The sequence below is a fragment of the Dioscorea cayenensis genome, chromosome 20 (assembly GCF_009730915.1).
Source record: "Dioscorea cayenensis subsp. rotundata cultivar TDr96_F1 chromosome 20, TDr96_F1_v2_PseudoChromosome.rev07_lg8_w22 25.fasta, whole genome shotgun sequence".
In the NCBI taxonomy this organism is placed as follows: domain Eukaryota; kingdom Viridiplantae; phylum Streptophyta; class Magnoliopsida; order Dioscoreales; family Dioscoreaceae; genus Dioscorea; species Dioscorea cayenensis.
Genome location: NC_052490.1, coordinates 4,781,687 through 4,789,191, shown reverse-complemented (window position 1 = coordinate 4,789,191; position 7,505 = coordinate 4,781,687). Strand labels below are relative to the sequence as shown.

The 7,505-nt window shown below is 41.7% G+C and overlaps 1 non-coding gene across 1 annotated transcript; it reads left to right on the top strand.

Moving 5' to 3' along the window:
- Nucleotides 1-1,370: 1,370 nt before the first annotated feature.
- On the top strand, nt 1,371-1,474 carry LOC120252192. The gene has a single exon (XR_005533734.1). It is a non-coding gene; the product is annotated as a small nucleolar RNA R71 (small nucleolar RNA).
- Nucleotides 1,475-7,505: the final 6,031 nt, after the last annotated feature.

Sequence of the window (7,505 nt, the reverse complement as noted above, 5' to 3'; positions counted from 1 at the left end):
GAATGTCATATGGCTTCGTGAGGCGGTATGTGAGTTCATCCTTCCAATCCTCGTCAACGCCCTCACCGCCAATGTCAATCAATGCCTTGAAGTGTGCAAGAATGGCCTCACAAGTATCAAAGGTACATCCACGTCCTCATCGACATCTAGCACCACAAAATCTATAGCAAATATGTACTTGTCCATCTTTTACCAATGTTACACGGTATTATAAAGCTTCCCGGGTCTTTCTTCATATTAGGCATGTTCTTTTGCAAGACCGTCGAGCAAGATGCATCTAGAATCACCAAAGCACTCTCCTCCCAACTTCCTCTTGTTAGTCAACAAGCCCTTCAAGAACTTTGCGTATAAAGGCATTTGAGACAATGCCTCAACAAAAGGAATGTTGATGTGGAGTTGCTTAAACAAACTCAGGAAATTATTGTATTGTTCATCAGCTTGGTCTTTCTTCAATCTAGAGGGATAAGGGATTCTAGGATTGAAAGGTTGGGGTGCCACCTCCTTTTCCTTGGTTGTTCCCTTCTCAACCTCTATGACCTCCGGTTCTTCAACATTGGTCTTCTCATTAGGTTGTCTGCCCTTCACCTCACGACCACTTCTCAAAGTGATCGCATTAACATGCTCATGCGGGTTGGTTTTAGTATTGCTAGGCAAACTACTTTGTGGCCTTTACGAAAAAGAGTTCACAATTTGTCCCATTTGGTTCTCAAGATTGTGCAAAGAAGCGGTGTGGTTGCGAAGTGTAGTCTCAACTGATTGGAACCTTTCATCTGATGTTTTCACAAATCTAGTTAAGGCCTTCTCGAAGTTGGTCATTCGGGTTTCCAAAACTGAGACCTTGTTCTCCATGTTTGGGGCTTGTTGTTGTTGTTGGAGACCCGATGGTGCGGTGATCTTTTGTTACCCTTGGTTATTCCACGAGAAGTTAGGGTGGTTCCTCCACCCCGAGTTGTAGGTGTTGCTATATGGATTTCCTTGATTCCTCATCGTATTACCCACAAAATTTAGATTCTCAACCGAAGATAAATCAACAACGGTAATTGGACAATCTTATAGAGCATGACCTTCATCGCACCCGTTGCAAGTAGTCATGGCCACCATTCTATTAGAAGTTCGAAGGTCTAACATCTTGCTTAATGATTCCACTTGTGGCGTCAAAGATGTTACTACAACTATTTCATGAAGTCCGGCTGCTTTCTTCCTTTCCTGCAGCATTCCATTGATGGCTATTCAGACCCATCACTTTAATTAGTTGCCATGCTTAATCGGCTGTCTTGCTACTCAAAGTTCCTCCTGCTGCCGCATCTAGAAGTTGTCTTGCACTTGGACTCAACCTATTGTAGAAAGTCTAAATGATCATCCACTCAGGGAATCTGTGTTGTGGGCATCTCAGGAGTTCCTTGAAGTGCTCCCATGTCTCAAACAATGACTCAAACTCCATCTGTGCAAACTATGATATCTCATTTCGAAGCTTGGCTGACTTCCCCGGAGGAAAGTATCTACCAAGAAAAGCTTCGACCATCTCATTCCAAGTCGTGATGGAGGCCTTGGGCAAGGAATGAAGCCACTGCTTGGCTCTTCCCTTGAGAGAAAATGGGAAAGCCCTCAGTCTAATAGCATCATCCGATAGTCCGTTAATCTTTAGCACATCACACACCTCTAGGAAGTTCTCAATGTGACTGTTTGGATCCTCATCAGCAAAACTGTTAAATTGTGTAGACTGCTGCAATATATGGATGAATGCTAGCTTCAGCTTGAAGTTCTAAGCTGTGATAGGGGGACGCACAATACTCGATTGTGTGCCCAATATTGACGGTCTGGCATAATCAGATAATTTTCTGTTTCTCGTTCTGTTCTGCCATATTGTCAGATCCTTCAACTTCCAAACCAGCTATACTGGACAGTTTTTCCACCGGTTATTTCCTTCTTCTTCTAAGCGTACGCTCGAGCTCGGGATCTCCTTCAAGTAGTATCGAAGGGTTCCCTCGGATCATGAACCTAAAGTTGCACGCAAGAAAGAAAACAAAATCAGAAAGATGACAGAAAAAGAAACTGTGAAATAGAATGAATGGTAAATAGCTAAGAAAACAAAGTGCAAAGTATCTTTAAACTTGACAGGCTTCCCGCAAGTGCACCGAGTTATCGAAGTAATAAAATCCCAGGTGAGTGGGGTATCGTATTCGCAGGGTAATCGGGAGTAAAATTACTTATATTGTCTCTTAGCTAAGAGAAAAATGAATACTGATTTGTGTGATAAAAAGTGAGCAAAAGTAAAGGACTAGGTAAGACAATTGATAAAAGTGGGGTACCCGATAATGCTTCACCTAGGGTAATCGTTTCAAGTGCAAGAACCCTCTATTATGGTTCCTAACTAATATGTTTATGAGTCATGGTGATCCTTTAATACATGGTTCCAAAACTAAGGTCAACCATGCCTAACCCTCTACATGTCCCAGAGGAGATATTGAACAATCTCTCAACCTCGGACTCGTAAGAAGGATTGCAATGAGCTCAAGGGATTCCAAGTGATATAACTCTTCCAAAATTATAGACCTAACCCTTTGGTCCAGATGAAAGGCCTTTAGCCACAGTTAAGCCCTAAACATTAAGATCACTTTACGATTCACTCCATTGTACTCGCAACTAGGACCCAGCGGAAGCTCATCCCTTAGCCCATTCACACTACTATGGCTACAAAGAACTCAAGGAACAGAGGTAGAATCTATCACATCGGAGGGCAAAGGGGACGCTCTTGTACCTCTTGACTCACCTTCTCAGCCCTCTACAATCTAGCTTTGTCTAACTCTCATGGTGTGTCACACACGCACAAGGGTTACCAACAAGAACTCTCAACCCTAGTGCCACTCTAAGGGAAAATTCATGCAATCAAGCATTCAAGATTACAACTCAATGAAAACATCAATTATGAAAAGAATAATAAAGAGATTCAAAGAAATGAATACATCATAGGGATCACACATCCAAGTACCTACTAGGGGGTTTAGCTCTCCATAGAGCACAATACAAATGATAATGAAATCAAATAAAAAAGCAAACAATCCATAGGTAAACCCCCTTGATAGTCATGACGATGGCCTTGTGGAGAATCCTGTACTCGTCATCCAAGGATCCCTTTGTCTGGTATAGGATACACCTCGCCGGATCGATGTTGACGGAAGCTCCCCTACCAACCTTCTTCCAAACAGATGGCGATGTCGGAGCCATAGAGCCTCCCAAATCCTTAGCCAATATCTCTCAAAACAGTAGTAGAGGCCTTCTCGCAAGATCGGGAAAAGATGAAGAAAAGAATAATGAAATTGGGGCTGAAATCGGCTTTAAATAGGCTAGAATCGAGAATCCATACGGCCATGTGAATGGCCCTGTGGATTTTCCACACGCCCGTGTTAACTCTCTGTTTTCCTCTTATTCGGTCGGCTGTGAACAGTACCTACTACAGTGATTTACTACGATGATTTGCTATGGCAACCTGCTATAATATCGTCCCGAAACACTCCCGAATCATTGCTCTCATCGAGGTAACATAAACAGGCACACATTTACGTCGTAGATCGCTTTCTTCTTCAATAAAGGACAAGTTGGTAGAGATCTTGCTATACATGCACAAGCTGGAACACTTGAATGTGACTGCCCTTGTGTACCTCTAAATCATTATTCTATCTTGAATACAAAGAGATTGGCATACATTCTCGTATCTTGGACCTGACTTATGTCTTCGCGTTTGAACCTTCTCAAGATTTCCTCCAAATGGTGCAAATATGATCCACATTGGCTTCTTTCTCTAATATTTAGCTTCACAAACCTACCTGCACGAAAGTAACATAAATACACACATATTAGCGTTAAAACCCAATAAAAGTAATACTCATCATAAGGAAAGAACACTTTGTATTCTTATCTCACAAGTACTTATTAATTATGCTTCCTAACTAATGCATTAATGAGTCATGGAGATCCTTTAATACATGGTCCCAAACCTAAGGTCAAACATGCCTAACCCTATACATGTCCATGAGGAGAGATTGAACAATATCTTAACCTCGCAATTAGCTCTAGGGATTCCAAGTGATAAATCTCTTCCTAAATATAGACCAAACCTTTTGGTCCAGGTGGAAGGGCCCTAGCCACAATTAAGCCCTAAATGCTAAGATCACTTTACACTTCACTCCATTGCACTCGCAACTAAGCCATAGCGGAAGGTCATCCCTTAGCCCATTTACTCTACTATAACCGAAAAGAACTTGAGGAAATGGAGGTAGAATAAATCACATTAGATGGGAAAGGGGACGCTCCTCTACCTCTCGACTCACCCTCTCAACCCTATCCAATCTAGCTTTGTCTAACTCTCGTGGTGTGTCACTCACACACAAGGGTTACCAACAAGAACTCTTAACCCTAGTGTCATTCTATTTGAAAGTTCATAAAATCAAGCATTCAAGATTGGAACTCAATAAAAACATCAATTATTGAAACCATAATAAAAACGTTCAATGAAACGAATACATCCTAGGGTTCACACATCCAAGTACCCTCTAGGGGGTTTAGCTCTCCATGGAGCTAGTTACAATCAATGAAATTGAATGTAAACATAAAAAATCCATAGAAAAACCCCTAGATAGTCATGGCGATGGTTATGTGGAGAGTCCTCTACTCGTCCAAGTGTCCCTTTGTTTGGCATAGGATACACCTCGCCGGATCGGTGATGACGGAAGCTCTCCCACTAACCTTCTTTCAAATGGAGCGCGATGTCGGAGCCATAGAACCTCTCCAAATCCCCAGCTAATACCTCTAAAATAACAAGCCGCAACCCTCTCTGAAGTTGGGGAAAAGTTGGAGAAAAGAATGCTGAAATCGGGACTGAAATCGACTTTAAATAGGCTGGAATCGGGCATCCACATTACCCTGTGGATTTTCCGCACGCCCCTGTGGAATATCCACACGGGCGTGGGTAATCTCCACGCGCCCGTGTGGATTCTCTGGAATTACGATTTTTGGCCGGCTATAAATCGTAACTGCTATAGTAATTTCCAACAAAGATTTGTTGCAATAACCTGCTACAGTACCTGCCAAAAACACTCCCGAATCCACTTTTCATCAAGGTAACGTAAACGGGCACATGTTTACGTCATTGATCGCTTTGCTTCTTCAATGAGCGGCCACGTTGGTGGAGATCTAGTTATACATGCACAAGCCAAAATGCTTGAATGTGACTACACTTATGCTTTTCCAAATCATTGTTTTGACTTGAATACAAGGAGGTTGGCACACATTCTTGCATCTTGAACCCAACTTATATCTTCACGTTTAAACTTTGTCAAGATTTCCTCCAAATGGTGTATTTGCGATCAACATTGGCTTCTTTCTCTAATATTCAGCTTCAATACCCTACCTGCATAAAAGTAACATAAATACACACATATTAGCATTAAAACCTGATAAAAGTAATGCTCATCATAAGGAAAGAACACTTCACATTCTTATCACACAAGCACTTATCAGTGGTGAATCCACAAGGGCATGTGAATTCCCGATTCCAGTCCTATTTAAGGCTGATTTCAACCCCGATTTCAACCATGATTTCAGCATTCTTTTCTCCATCATTTCCCAACTTGAGAGAGGGCTATGGCTGGGTTTCTAGAGGTATTGGATAGGGATTTGGAGATGTCATATGGCTTTAACATTGTACTCCGTTTGGGAGAAGGTTAATGGGAGAGCTTTCATCCGCACTGATCTAGCGAGGTGTATCTTAGGCCGGACAAAGGAATCCTTGGACGAGTAGAGACTTCTCCACAAGACCGTCATCACAACTATGGGTGGGGGGGGGGGTTCTATGGATTTCTTGCTTTTACATTTGATTTCATTATCGATTATAACTAGCTCCATGGAGTGCTAAACCTCCTAGTGGGTACTTGGATTTGTGAACCCTAGGATGTATTCGTTTCTCTAAACCTTTTTATTATGCTTTCAATAATTGATGTTTTTATTAAGTTCTAATCTTGAATGCATTGGTTGTATGAATACTCCCTTAGAGTGACACTAGAGTTAAGAGTTCTTGTTGGTAACCCTTGTGCGTGAGTGACACACCATGAGAGTTAGACAAAGCTAGATTGGAGAGGGTTGAGAGGGTGAGTTGAGAGATAGCGGAGCTTCCCTTTTCCCCTCTGGTGTGGTTTATTCTACCTCCATTTCCTCGAGTTCTTTGCGTTCATAGTAGAGTGCATGGGCTAAGGGATGATCTTCCGCTGGGGCTTAGTTGCAGAGGCAATAGAGTGAAGCGTAGAAGTGATTTTAGCACCTAGGGCTTAATTGTGGCGAGGAACCTTCCACCTAGACCAAAGGGTTAGGTCTACATATGGGAAGAGGATTTATCACTTGGAATCCCTAGAACTCATTGCAATTCTATACGATTGGGAGGTTGAGGGATTGTTCAATCTCTCCTCCGGGACATGTATAGAGTTAGGCATGACTAACACTAGATTTGGGACCATGAATTAAAGGATATCCAGGACTCATTAATGCATTAGTTAGAAAGCATAATAGAGTGTCTTGCACTTGAAATGAATGTCCAAGGCAGAACAATATCCGGGTACCCCATTTATATCTATTGCCTTACCTTCCTTTTACTTGTGATCTCTTTCTTGTCTCTTTTACTTTATTACATTACATTTTGTCACACAATCACTATTCATATTTCACTTAGTTGAGAAACAATTCAAGTATTTTTACTCCATACTCCCTGCGGATATGATGCCCGCTCACCTGGGATTTATTACTTCGACACCCGTGCACTTGCGGTCACACGCATATTCGGTCATTGTTAGCTACCATGTTGAGGGTCTTCCCATTTTCCTTGAAGGGAGAGCAAAGAAATGGCTACATTTATCACCTTGAGCATCGATCACTACTTGGGAAGAAATGGTAGAAGCTTTTCTTGCCCAATATTTTCCTCCTTGAAAATCTGCGATGCTCAGGAATGAAAAATCCCCTTTTGTGCAAATGGAATTAGAGTCTCTTTTTAAGACATGGGTTAGGTTCAAGGATCTCCTACGGAAATTTCCTCGGCATAGGTTCCCCAAATGGATGATTATTCAGACCTTCTACAATGGTTTGAACCTAAGCATGAAAAAATTACTTGATGCTACAAGAGAAGGTATGATAAGTTCTTGTGTACTAGTAATACGAAGTATTCTTTTCTTTTAGTGAGCATTATTTTTCTCAGATTTTATTGCTTATACATATGTATTTGTATTACTTATGTGCATATAGGGTTGTGGAGATAATTGTGGAAGAAAAGAGCCAAAGTAGATCGTGGATGCATTTTGTGATGGAATCTTAGAGTGAACAAATGCGAAGGCACAAGTTATGATCCAAGACATGGGAGTGTGTGCCAATCTCCATTATTATCAAGCTAATATATATTTTGAAGGGGGACTGACAGGGTGCTCCGCAAGTGCACGGAGTTGTCAAAGTAATAAATCCCAGGTGAG